Source organism: Brienomyrus brachyistius, unplaced genomic scaffold, assembly GCF_023856365.1.
Source record: "Brienomyrus brachyistius isolate T26 unplaced genomic scaffold, BBRACH_0.4 scaffold63, whole genome shotgun sequence".
Lineage (NCBI taxonomy): Eukaryota > Metazoa > Chordata > Actinopteri > Osteoglossiformes > Mormyridae > Brienomyrus > Brienomyrus brachyistius.
In genome coordinates, this window is record NW_026042338.1 from 486024 (window position 1) to 500437 (window position 14414).

The following is a 14414-nucleotide window of genomic DNA, read 5'->3' on the forward strand; positions in this document are numbered from 1 at the left end:
GTAGCCTTTAGTAAGTATTCACTGGCTCACAGCCTGGTAGCCTTTAGTAGGTACCCACTGGCTCACAGCCTGGTAGCCTTTAGTAGGTACTCACTGGCTCACAGCCTGGTAGCTTCTAGTAGGTACTCACTGGCTCACAGCCTGGTAGCTTTTAGTAGGTACTCACTGGCTCACAGCCCGGTAGTGTTTAGTAAGTACTCACTGGCTCACAGCTTGGTAGCCTTTAGTAAGTACTCACTGGCTCACAGCCTGGTAGCTTTTAGTAGGTACTCACTGACTTACGGCCTGGTAGCCTTTAGTAGGTACTCACTGGCTCACAGCCTGGTAGCCTTTAGTAGGTACTCACTGGCTCACAGCCTGGTAGCCTTTAGTAAGTACTCACTGGCTCACAGCCTGGTAGCTTTTAGTAGGTACTCACTGGCTCACAGCCTGGTAGCTTTTAGTAGGTACTCACTGGCTCACAGCCTGGTAGCCTTTAGTAAGTACTCACTGGCTCACAGCCTGGTAGCTTTTAGTAGGTACTCACTGACTTATGGCCTGTTAGCCTTTAGTAGGTACTCACTGGCTCCCAGCCTGGTAGCCTTTAGTAGGTACTCACTGGCTCACAGCCTGGTAACCTTTAGTAAGTACTCACTGGCTCACAGCCTGGTAGCTTTTAGCAGGTACTCACTGGCTCACAATCTGGTAGCCTTTTATAGGTACTCACTGGCTTACGGCCTGGTAGCCTTTAGTAGCTACTCACTGACTTACGGCCTGGTAGCTTTTAGTAGCTACTCACTGGCTCACAGCCTGGTAGCCTTTAGTAAGTACTCACTGGCTCACAGCCTGGTAGCCTTTAGTAAGTACTCAATGGCCCACAGCCTGGTAGCTTTTAGTAGGTACTCACTGACTTATGGCCTGGTAGCCTTTAGTAGGTACTCACTGGCTCACGGCCTGGTAGCTTTTAGTAGGTACTCACTGCTTTATGGCCTGGTAGCCTTTAGTTGGTACTCCCTGGCTTACGGCCTGGTAGCCTTTAGTAGGTACTCAATGGCTTACGGGCTGGTAGCCTTTAGTAGGTACTCACTGGCTTGCAGCCTGGTAGCCTTTAGTAGGTACTCACTGACTTACGGCCTGGTAGCCTTTAGTATGTACTCACTGGCTCACGGCCTGGTAGCTTTTAGTAGGTACTCACTGCTTTATGGCCTGGTAGCCTTTAGTTGGTACTCCCTGGCTTACGGCCTGGTAGCCTTTAGTAGGTACTCAATGGCTTACGGGCTGGTAGCCTTTAGTAGGTACTCACTGGCTTGCAGCCTGGTAGCCTTTAGTAGGTACTCACTGACTTACAACCTGTACTCGCGGCACGTGATTTTAAACTTATGATCTGCCCTGAAATTTTGTAACTTTTTTTCAGACTGCAGTAAACTGCAGATAATTGAATCCATGGACCCTACTGTAACTCTATATTAATAATGCCGTCAATTTTAATACCTGTGAATTTGGCACATTTTAAGGCTTAAAATTCAGAGGATTAGATTACAGACTTTTTATGGACCCACAGAAACCCTGTATATGATTCGCTCCATGTCAAGTGAAGTGTTATCCGGAATAATACCAACGACGAGAGTCTTCAGTCGGATCTTCAACAGATCCCTGGAGCTGTATGAAGTTCCCACCTGCTTCAAACGCACCACCACAATCCCGGTTCGCAAGAAAGCCTTCATCACTGGACTGAATGACTACAGAGCTGTCGCCCTGACATCACTGCTCATGAAGTCGCTTGAACGTCTGGTGTTGGCCCATCTGAAGAAGGCCTCAGGACACCCGCTGGACCCCCTGCAGTTTTCCCACCGGGCACACATGGGCGCAGTGGCTCGGTGCTCTTCATTTCAGTGTTTCGTGTGTGTGAAGTGTGTGATAGTATTGCTACTTCTCCTAGCAAATGAAAATTTCATCTGAAACAACAGACACATTTCCTCCTCCTCTTATTAGACAGACAATTGAGACTACAGGTTCCAGCATATTAGAGATTATGAACGTTAGCCTTGCCTCAGGTGTTGTGCCAAGGAAATTTAAGCATGCTGTTGTACAGCCGTTGATTAAAAAACCTAACTTAGACACGTCAATCCTTTCTAACTACAGACCCATCTCAAAACTTCCTTTTTTATCTAAAGTTCTTGAGAAACTTGTGCTTCAACAACTGCAGTCTTTTATAGATACACATAACATCCTGGAACCTCTCCAAACTGGTTTTAAAGTCCTCCACAGCACTGAATCAGCATTACTTAAGGTTTTTAGTGATCTATTACTAGCTACTGACTCTGGAGATTCTGCTACCCTTATCCTTCTTGATCTCACCACTGCATTTGACACTGTAGATCATGCCATATTAATCTCCTGTCTGGAGCACTATGTTGGTATCAGAGGGCTGCTCTGGAATGGTTTAGGTCATACCTGGTACTGTCTGCCTAGATGGATCGGTGTCCCCCTCTGCACCTCTCCCCTGTGCTGTTCCTCAAGGGTCCATTCTGGGGCCTATACTTTTTTCCCTTTACATGCTCCCATTGGGATCCATTCTTAGAAAATATAATATCTCTTTCCATTGCTACGCAGATGATGCGCAAATTTACATGCCATTAAAACGTAATGACTCCCACTCTTTTACACGTTTACTTGACTGCCTAGAGGACATTAAAGGCTGGATGGCTTTAAATTTTTTAAACTTTAATGCACACAAAACCGAGGCTCTAGTCTTTTGGCCCAGTTCTGCCTGTCATGCATATGTAGACCTAGGCCACCTAGAACCATATGTGAAAGACACAGCCAAAAACCTTGGCGTAATTTTGGACTCTAATTTAAAAATGGAGAAACAAATGAACACAGTTGTAAAGTCTAGCTTTTTCCAATTAAGGCTTTTATCCAATGTTAAACCCTTCCTATCATTTAAACATTTTGAGAGTCATACATGCCTTTGTTTCATCCCACTTAGGCTACTGCAATGCCCTGTATGCGGGCATTAGTTGCTCCTCCTTATCCCCTCTTCAGCTAGTTCAGAATGCTGCAGCCCGCCTTCTAACCAGAACGCGAAGGCGTGAGCATACAGTATTACACCTCTGCTCCCAGCCCTTCATTGGCTCCTTATTGAAAGTTCATACACCGTCCAGGGCTCTTCGGTCAGCTGACCAACTCCACCTAGTCATTCCTCCTTCTAGACTAACAAGCAGAGGTGATCGGGCGTTTGCAGTGATTACACCTAGGTGTGGAACGCGCTGCCACTGCACATACGCCTGGCCACTGCACATACGCCGGGCCACTGCACATACGCCTGGCTCCTTCGTTGGCTGTTTTTAAATCTTGTCTTAAAACTCATTTTTATGCCCTGCCATTCAATTCAGCCTGAATGTTTTTATTTATTTATTTATTTTATTTCCGTTCATTTTTTATGTTTTTATTTTTGTATGTTCTGTTTGTTTATCAGATCGTATTTCCTTGCTTGTCGAGCACTTTGGTCAACTGTTATTGTTGTTTTTAAAGTGCTTTGTAAATAAACGTGACTTGACTTGACTTATAAATGGTAGAAATGTGATGATACCTGTTTTCACCATGTACGCATTACAGATGCCACCGTAGACCGTATCCCCTGAGGCTACACGGTCCGTCCACCAGCTCCAGCCAAACTTAGGCCATGGTAGATAAGATGCTCCACAACTGTTCTCTGTGCGCTCCTCACCCTCTACTCCTGTCTTGAGTGCCATGTTCTCTGTGTGCTCCTCTCCCTCTACTCCTGCCCCTGAGCCCCATATTCTCTGTGTGCTCCTCTCTCTCTACTCCTGCCCCTGAGCCCCATATTCTCTGTGTGCTCCTCTCCCTCTACTCCTGCCCCTGAGCACTATGTTTTCTGTGTGCTCCTCTCTCTCCACTCCTGCCCCTGAGCCCCATGTTCTCCGTGTGCTCCTCTCCCTCTACTCCTGTCTTGAGCCCCATGTTCTCCGTGTGCTCCTCTCCCTCTACTCCTGTCCTGAGCGCTATGTTATCCGTCTGCTCCTCTCCCTCTACTCCTGTCCTGAGCGCCATGTTCTCTGTGTGCTCCTCTCCCGCTACTCCAGCCCCTGAGCCCCATGTTCTCTGTGTGCTCCTCTCCCTCTACTCCTGTCCCTGAGCCCCATGTTCTCTGTGTGCTCTTCTCCCTCTACTCTTGTCCTGAGCGCCATGTTCTCCGTGTGCTCCTCTCCCTCTACTCCTGTCCTGAGCGCCATGTTCTCTGTGCTCCTCTCCCTCTACTCCTGTCCTGAGCGCCATGTTCTCTGTGCGCTCCTCTCCCTCTACTCCTGTCCTGAGCGCCATGTTCTCTGTGCGCTCCTCTCCCTCTACTCCTGTCCTGAGAGCCATGTTCTCTGTGCGCTCCTCTCCCTCTACTCCTGTCCTGAGCCCCTTGTTCTCTGTGTGCTCCTCTCCCTCTACTCCTGTCCCTGAGCCCCAGGTTCTCTGTGTGCTCCTCTCCCTCTACTCCTGTCCAGAGCACCATGTTCTCTGTGTTCCTCTACCTCTACACCTGCCCCTGAGCCCCATGTTCTCTGTGTTCCACTGCCTCTATTACTGCCCCTGAGCCCCATGTTCTCTGTTTGCTCCTCTCCCTCTACCCCTGCCCCAGAGCCCCACGATCTCTGTGTGCTCCTCTCCCTTTACTCCTGTCCCTGAGCCCCATGTTCTCTGTGTGGTCCTCTCCCCTTGCCATACCACACATTCAGACACCACGTCCTCTCACAAATCTCACTTCTTTACCTGACACATTGTTCCTGCTCCATGATCAGCACTGTTCACTGAGTTAAACATGAGCGTCATATTAGCTTCTGTGTAATTACTGCAGTGCCATGACAGTCACCAGTAATACAAGATTCAGAGCGTGTGCTTCCATTGGTTTCAGTTACGCCTGTTCTGCTTCTGTTTGCTTTCAATTGAAGGACAATTTACTACTAACCGTGTAATTGACCTTGCTTATACATTCGTATCTGAAAACAGTTTAAAGTGATTTATTTGAAAACACCAGTGCAATGCTGGACAGTATTAAGGTGACTGAGTGATCTGTAATTATGACTGACCAAAATACAACCTGTTTCCATGAGTTGGATAAGTAATGCATCATCACAATGACAAAACATCTTTAGTGTGCATAACTGCTTTGAAAATTGTTAAGAGTAAGGAAAGTAAGGAGAATGACATTCCTGATATGTATGAATGTGGTGTGTGAATGGGTGAATGTGAGGCATAAAATGTAAAGCGCTTTGAGTACTCCAAAGTGCTATATAAATGCAGTCCATTTACCATTCCTGATGTGAAAATTTTGTCAAAGCAATTGAGAAAAACTGTAAAATACTAATATTTAAAGTCATGTTACCATTTACTGACTGCAAGTCCCTATACATTAATGGCAGAACCCCTAAACAGAATGTCACCATTTATATATTATAAGAAAATCTCACCATTTTCTTATAATTCAAGAATCCTGGATAAAGTCAACAATGTTAACGCAAAGTTTAAACGCTCAGTATATACAGATACTTAGGTATGTTGTTTCGTGTGAGGATTTAAAGGGAACGGAGCTATAATTTAGAGGGCAGGTAAAAACAAATAAATTTGACTGACAGACAGAATGAGACATACAGTTGTGTTCAATAATTATTCAAGCCCCAATGCTGAAAAGGGTTTTAGGGAATTCAGTGTACATTTGTAATTGTGTTCAGAATGAAATCTTACAAGGACTTTTTAAAGAACCAAATGCAATTAAAATGACATCAATTGTTTTTGTAAAACAGTATTACATGTTTTTTTGTGATTTCTTCATTGACACAATTATTCAACCCCTTAAAGACTACCACTCTTAAGAACAGAGGTTCATTCAAGTGTTTTCGATCAGGTATTGAAAACACCTGTGGATGTCAACGAGCAGCAATCAAGCATAATAAGCACCAATTAGGCAGATTTAAAATGACTGTGATACTCAGCTCCTTCTAGACATTTACTGGTGTGTTTACAAACATGGTGAAGTCAAGAGAATGGTCCAGGAAGACAAGAGAAGAGGTGATTTCTCTTCACAGGAAGGGCAATGGCTATAAGAAGATTGCAAAGATGTTAAACGTTCCAAGAGACACCATAGGAAGCATCATTCGCAAATTCAAGGCAAAGGGCACTGAAACGCTACCTGGTCGTGGCAGAAAGAAGATGCTGACTTCGACTGCTGTGCGCTACCTGAAGCGTAAAGTGGAGAAAAGTCCCCGTGTGACTGCTGAGGAACTGAAAAAAGATTTGTCAGATGCGGGGACTGAAGTTTCAGCTCAGACAATAAGGCGCACACTGCGTAATGAAGGCCTCCATGCCAGAACTCCCAGGCCCACCCCCTTGCTGTCTCCAAAGAATAAGAAGAGTCGACTGCAGTATGCCAAAAGTCATGTGGACAAACCACAAAAGTTTTGGGATAGTGTTCTGTGGACAAAATTAGAACTGTTTGGGCCCATGGATCAACGCTATGTTTGGAGGAGGAAGAACAAGGCCTATGAAGAAAAGAACACCTTGCCTACTGTGAAGCATGGCGGGGGGTCAATCATGCTTTGGGGCTGTTTTGCTTCTGCAGGTACAGGGAAGCTTCAGCGTGTGCAAGGTACCATGAATTCCCTTCAGTACCAGGAGATATTGGAAGAAAATGTGATGCAGTCCGTCACAAACCTGAGGCTTGGGAGACGTTGGACCTTTCAACAGGACAATGATCCCAAGCGTACCTCCAAGTCCACTAGAGCATGGTTGCAGAATAAAGGCTGGAACATTTTGGAGTGGCCATCGCAGTTACCAGACTTAAATCCGATTGAGAACCTCTGGTGGGACTTAAAGAAAGCAGTTGCAGCGCGCAAACCTAAGAATGTGACTGAACTGGAGGCTTCTGCCCATGAAGAATGGGCTAAGATACCTGTAGATTGCTGCAAGACACTTGTGTCAAGCTATGCTTCACATTTAAAAGCTGTTGTCACTGGAAAAGGATGTTGTACTAAGAATGAATGTCACTTGGGGGTTGAATAAAACTGATAATGATGTGAGCACAGAAAAGACATTTGTGTTATTTCATTATAAATGTTATGTTATATTTGTCTGACTTACAAGTGCCTCTTTGATTTAATTGTAAACAAGATGACTGAAATGATCAAAATCGATGTCAAACTGGCCAAAACACTCAATTTCAGTGGGGGTTGAATAATTTTGAACACAACTGTAGATTGATGCATTGTTGCTACCATCTGTCCTCTTAGGTGCTGGAATTCGTTTCTGGAGAAGCAGAGATAAGCTTCTCTTCCTGTAACTCTGTGCTCAGACTGGTAAGACACGTCCAGCAAGCTCTCTATCAATGGAAATATGTGTGACATGTATAAGCATGAAGAAAAGAAACCCCTCTGTCTGTCACTATTAGCAGACTGTTCTATTCAGGGGCGATTCAAGGATTTGACTCAGGGGGGCTCAGCCATCCTGAAGAAATACGAGACTCTGTACAGGAATCACTGTTTTTCTGGGGGGGCTAAGACAAAACACAAGGCAGCTGAACCTGCACCCCCCCCCAAATAGGGTCTAGAACCGCCTGATGTAGTAATGTACTGTGTATGTAAGAATACCCTACAAATCAGCTGACAGAGGACCACTGAGACACACGCAAAGAGAGTTATGGCTAATAGGAACATTCTTATCTGACTAATTATAGTCGTTTAAAATAAATTCATAAAAGTTTTCAACATTTTTGTTACTTGAATCTTCAGCATTCCACACTTCTAGCCCTCAAATTAAAAACAATAAAGGCTATTAAAATAACTGATGTCATTTTGCTAAATTTGTCAGTCTTACCTTGAATGGTAACCGGCTGGGGAGGCAGACGTACAGTATGTAGGTGAGACTGACGTTGTAGAGAGAATCACCGCTGTTAAGGTGCAGCGATTTCCTTATTCTGCAGGTAAGGGGCGGAGCAGCAACAAACACTATCGGGTTAAAAAGTTAAAATACTTTTTAAAGTTATATTTCGAATTTATACTTTACTTTGTACTGCTTTCTTTTTGTACTTTATTTTGTCTTGCTTTATAGAGCTGCTCTTCTTATACTTGAAGGAAATAAAATGCTTTACTTTGCTATGAGATACAGTTTATTTTAGTATGTTACAAAAACTTAACAACTGGCTGAAATGAGCTGTTTTGTAGGGGCCACATTATCTGTCTCTGGCCCAATCGCCTGTCCAGCAAAGGGTCTGCAGCTGTGAGGAGAAGTGGGGGGGCAGATAACAGGACCATGATTAGTGCTAGTGTCCAGAAAGTTGTGGGATTGAATCCTGAGGCCGGCTGACTAATAATATAAAAGATGAACCTTTGAGCCTTAATCCCAGCTGCTCATCGGGCGCTTCATGCTGGCCGACCCTGGGCTCTGACCCCAAAGGCTGTGTCTCACATAGAAAGCAGGACTGAGATCTATGTCAGTGCCCAGACGGTTGTGGGATTGAATCCCGTGGCCAGCTGAGTAATCATATAAAAGCTGAACCTTTGAGCCTCAATCCCAGCTGCCCCAGAGTGTCTCTCACACAGAGAGCAGGATGGGGTACATGAAACCGAGGGAGTTCCTGTCCACCTTTTTCAAATGGAAAATTAAGCTTATCCTCTCTTTCAGAGAAAAAGTGACACATTACATAGTCATACAGTGTGTCTTTATGTGTTTGGTAAAAGCAGCCAAATCCAGACCCTTCAAGTTTCTTCAAAAGTCTCGAGTGAGATTACATCTATTAGGGGCGGAGTGTGTGTCTCACGGTCAATGTGAACAAATGTGAACTGCTTGTCTAGTGGTTGAGTCATGGCAACTGGACTTCTCTCTGAAAGGTAGAAACATTTCACTGCTCATCCAAGCAGCTTCTTCAGTCTGAGGAAGGTTGTCAGTGTCCACATATCTATCCTCCTGGGTAGTTTCACTTCCCACCTGCTCTAAGTTGGCTTGTTGAGTGAAACAAAGGGCTGGGGGGGGGGGGGGGGTGGGTAGATGTAACCGCCACACCTTAGCAGTCCCCTAGGTGTGAAATGGGTCTGATATTTCCTGGGAATAACTTTTCTTCTGGGAAAGGATGAGAGGGCCGCAGGATAAATTGGAGACAGGTTGTGCCCAAGGCCTCCACCTCTGCTGAGTGAGGGGTTGTGGATTTGCACACGCAAGACTTCCCTCACCCCTCTCTCAAAGCACTTGTCTTCTCTATCATTCACTCGTTCATGTCTTCAAAAGAATGTCCTTTATCTTTCAGATGGAGGCACACAGCTGATTCCGGCCCTGAGGTGTTGCCCCTTCTGTGCTGGACCATCCTCCTATGTAACAGTTGTTTGGTCTCTCCAATGTAAAGTTCACACTTCGCTGCTTTTAACGGCACAGACTACAATGCTTTTCTTCTGTTTCGGTATCCGATCTTTGGGGTGGACGAGTCTCAGCGTGTTGGTGGGTTTGTAATGGACGGGAATGTGATGTTTCCCAAACATCCTTTTCAGCTTTTCCGACACACCCGACAGGTATGGGATAACCAAGCCCTTTCGCTGGTCCTGTGACTCTGACTGTTCCGTTGTCCTTTCTCCAAAACAGGGTCCTGCTTTGTTAAAGGCCCACTTGGGATATCCACACGTCCTGAGGGCTGTCTTCAGATGCCTGTTTTCCTTTTTCGTAGCTTCTGCAGAAGTGGGGATGTTCTCTGCTCTGTGGCGTAAAGTCCTGATAACTCCTAGTTTAGTTGTAGTAGGTGATGTGAGTCAAACAAAAGATACTGGTCGGTGTGGGTGGGTTTTCTATATCCAGCTTTCGCAGGACCAGTGAAAGGGCTTGGTTATCCCATACCTGTCGGGTGAGTCGGAAAAGCTGAAAAGGATTTTTGGGAAACATCACATTCCCGTCCAGGAGGAACTGCTAAGGTGTGAGACAGAGACTTGTCCACCCCAAAGGTATCTTGCCCATGGTCTCTGCAACAACGGAGTACTGAGTGTAACCTTGTCTGCATACCAGCTCTACATAATGTACAAGGCAGGGTGTGAACAAGCAAATGTGCCTGCATTTCATCATCTCCCACTTCAGAGACCCCTGACACATACCGACCACCTGACACTGTGTCTCTGCCGGATAGACTGTCAAATTCTCTAGTGATGGCAAAGCAATCCAGTGTGGACAGCGAAAGATCCAGTACTGTCACTGGTACAGAGGTATGTGATGCAGGACTGGAAAACTGGAAATGAAACTTCAGTTTCCTAACTGTGCTAGGTCGCAGCGGCCACTCCGGGTCCAACACTTTGGTGCAAATGTGTGTTTTTTTAACTAAACTCCACACCAAACACCGCCAACATGTGCATCCGTGATCTCTGCCTGCTACGCGGACCGGACCCCCAGACCACGGTGCTGCCTGATGCCAACGGCCGGGGGAGGAGACATCGCAAGCGGTGTGCGAGGAAGCGGAAGCGTGGCAACGAGCGGGGGTCCATGCTAGGCTAAAAGGTAATGCTAGCCAGCCAGCGATCCCATCCATCTTCCTCGCTAATGTCCGGTCCCTGGACAATAAAATGGACTACATCCGACTCCAGAAATCCACCCAGCGTGAATTTAGGAACTGTTGTGCTTTTGTTTTTACGGAGACATGGCTCAACGACAGCGTTCCGGAGACGGCCACGGCTATTAGGAACATGCTAATGTACGGTAGCAACCGTGATGCTACTCTCAGCCACAAAGCACGAGGCGGAGGGATCTGCATCTATATCATTTCGGACTGGTGTGTGAACGCTGAGCTGATCTCGAACCACTGTTCACCGCTGCTGGAGTTTATGACAGTCAGATGCAGACTGTTTATTTACCGAGGGAACAGTCCCGACGGACTGTTTATCATTGCTGGGGACTTTAATCATGCAAATCTCAAGACAGTTCTCCCAAAATTCTAGCAGCATGTGGACTTTCCGACGAGGGGGGTGAACACGCTGGACTGTGCTTATACAAATATCCCTGACGTGTTCAGCCCCCACCCCCACCTCAGATTCTCTGATCACGTGTCAATCATGCTCAACCCAGCCTACAGACCTCTCATCAGATGCGTCGAACCCGTCCAGAAGCAGACAAAGATCTGGCCCCCAGGAGCCATCTCTGCTCTTCAGGACTGTTTTGAGCGCACTGACTGGGACGTGTTCAGGGAGGCTGCAACCTACGGTGACTCTACCAACCTGGAGGAGTACGCAATATCGGACACTGGCTACATCAGTAAGTGCATTGAGGATGTCACCATCTCCAAGAACATCACCACACGCTCCAACCGGAAGCCCTGGATGACTACGGAGGTGCCTATGCTGCTGAGAATCCGTGACACCGCCTTCAAATCAGGTGACCAGGCTGCCCTGAGAACAGCGAGGGCCAACCTGCCCAGGGCCATCAGAGCGGTGAAGCGTGCCCACGCCCAGACACTACACAGCCACTTCAAAGACACTGGGGATGTTCAGCGCATGTGGCAGGGCATCCAGGCCATCACCAACTACAGGGCATCTCCACCTGCCTGTGACGGTGAGGCCTCCCTTCCAGACGTGCTGAATAACTTCTACGCACAGTTTGAAGCCCAAAACATCATGGCAGTGAGGAAGTCCATCCCACCTCCCAACGACCAGGTGCTCTGTCTGACTGGCTGATGTGAGGAAAACTCTGCTTAGAGTCAACCCGCGGAAAGCCGCTGGACCAGACAACATCCCTGGTTCTGTGCTCAGAGGATGTGCAGAACAGCTGGCGGATGTTCTCACATACATCTTCAACATCTCTCTGAGCACCACAGTCATCCCAACACGGCATTTTTGCACAGCATTTTTGCACATATAACCATACAGTAACTTAAATACTGTATCCAGACTGATACCACCATTAATTTGCATTGTATGTTGTCTTGTCTTGTCAGTCTGCACTGTTATGCTGTCCTGTCTGCACTTATGATGTTGCTCTGTCTTTGTCCTGCTCAGTGTTGCACCATGGTCCTGGAGGAACGTTATCTCATTTCTCTATATACTGTGTGTATGGTTGAAATGACAATAAAACCTACTTGACTTGACTTGACTTGACTTGACATGAAGCAGACACAGAGGAGGCCCGGACCCCAGACATCCAGAGGCCCCCCAGGGCATGGGAGCCCCCAGAGGACCACCGCAGGGAGAATAGCAGCCCCTCACCCAGAAAAGGGCAGAGGAGAGCTCTGGAGGGAGGCCATCCGCCGGCGGCCGGCCCCACCAGGGCAGACCAGGCCCTGGGCCCAGAGATCCAAGGGCTCCCCCAACCCTCAGCAAGGGTCCAACAGAGCCAATAGGCCCCGGACCCCGCAGCAGCTGAGAAGCCCACCAGCCCAGACCCCAACCAGCCCCCCCAGCCCAGCCGGAACCCCGGCCCGGAGGCAGAGCGCCCCCAGAACCCCAAGCCCGCCCCGGATCTACCCAGGAGCAGCACGGCCGCCAGACCGGTAACCTACGTCCGCCGGCACAGGCTCCCCCAGCAGCTCCGCCTGCAGCCGCCAGTAGGACCCCACCCAAGAGCCACCAAAGCCCCACCCAGGCCAGGACCGCAGTCCCAGTGCCGAACCCCCCCAGCAACCCACCCCCAGGGAACCCCCAGACGCCCCGAGCCAATATGCCCCCCCCATGCCAACGACAATGACCAAAGCGGGACAAAACCGTGACCCCCCACCCCCACTAGGTGATGGAGCTGATCAAAGGAGCACAGAGAGATTGATCTAGTGTGGCGGCAGAAGCTGTATCAAGACTAATATGGTTCAACAAACTGTCTCTATATTGGTTGATATTAAGGTTATTTTTATTCTTCCAGTTCATAAGGACAGTCTTCTTAGCAATGCATAAGGTGGTGAAAGCCATGTGGGTTGTGTTAAAATCTGTAGTGACACCATCTAGGTCGCCCAACAAGCAGACTGAAGGAGAGGCTGGAATGGTACATTTCAGACACTTTGATAAGTCTTCACAGATCCTGAGCCAGAACATCCGAGTAGGTGGACAGAACCAAAAAGCGTGGATGTAACTGTCAGGTGTGTCGCCTTGACAATGTGAGCAGTTGTTAGACGACGTAAAACCCATCCTGAACATCCGATGCCCTGTATAGTCACTCTATGCAGGATTTTGTATTGTATTAACTGTAAACTGGGATTTCTAATCAGCTTAAAGGTTTTTAAACATATCTTAGACCAGAAATTGTGGTCCCAGCTGGCTGATAGATCTGCCTCCCATTTTCCAATGGGAAGGGATATTGATTCATCCATTTTAGAAAGTGTCCTGTATATTTTAGACAGTAATTTAGGGGTTTTTAGATTAAGGAATTCTGCCACACTTGGTGGTATTTGTAATTTGATTTGATTAAACCCTAATTTCTTTTTTACTATAGATTTAACTTGTAATAGTATAGCTTTCCCTAAGAGAAGTATAGAAACTTCAGCTAAACCCACCAAACTCAGAAGAGTCAGAAGAGTTCGGGGAGTCACTCTGTAATCAGAGCTCCCACAGAGAACTGGGCGAAAGTCCATCTGTAGTCAGATACTTTCTGCAGAACTTTGTGCACTCTCAGCTGAGGAATGTGATTGTTTAATATTGTATTTGTCCTAATGAAAATGTATTTAAGGGTATGTGGCCACATGTCAATAATTGTATATTGTAGTATGTGTAATAAATGTTGTTTCGATTACTTTATGACTGTCTGATTTGCTAACTTCTTTATAAACTTTCCAGATTGGACTTCTATCCTGATTAGGACTAAAGTGGTAAGTACTATCTTGTAGCCTCTGGGTTAAATCCCCTTTATCCGGGTCCCAAACTCGACTGCCCAGGTTAAGTTAGGTGGATACCAAAACTACACCTCTGGAGTTCGCACAAGCTCAGTTACGGGCCGACTTAACCTCTGAGGTCAACACATGCTGATGAAAGGTTCGGTATCTACCCTCTGAGGGGCGTACACACTATGTTCCTAGGCACCGGGCATAGTCCCTGAGACGCTCACACGGTAAGATAACGGGTGGCATCGGCGGAGTCCCTGAGACGAGCCCAAAGTAAACCTCGTACAAACTACCGCTATGAAAAGTGTGCCTTCATAGTCGCTGAGGTTGACACATGTTACGATATGGGCTGCCCCCGGCTGAGCCTCTGAGGTGGACGTACGTGTGGTTTGGGTAAACATCGGCTTAATCTCCGAGGCACCCACAAGCTCAGTGATTGGCAGACATTGAGCCTTTGGGAAGTTATATAGGTCGAGGGACCCGAATAATCAGAGGCTGACATTGTCTTAAATGGTGGTGATTTCCATACCTCTAAGACAAACCCTGTGGAACAAGCTGAGGCGAATCTGGCGGAATCCTAAGGTCTTTAATAAAATGGAGTCAGATATGT

At 47.0% G+C, this 14414-nt stretch overlaps 1 protein-coding gene across 5 annotated transcripts in view; it reads right to left on the reverse strand.

Moving 5' to 3' along the window:
* The window catches only part of LOC125725217 (NACHT, LRR and PYD domains-containing protein 3-like), a 457448-nt gene that overhangs the window by 44315 nt on the left and 398719 nt on the right, over positions 1-14414 (reverse strand). The window lies entirely within an intron of this gene.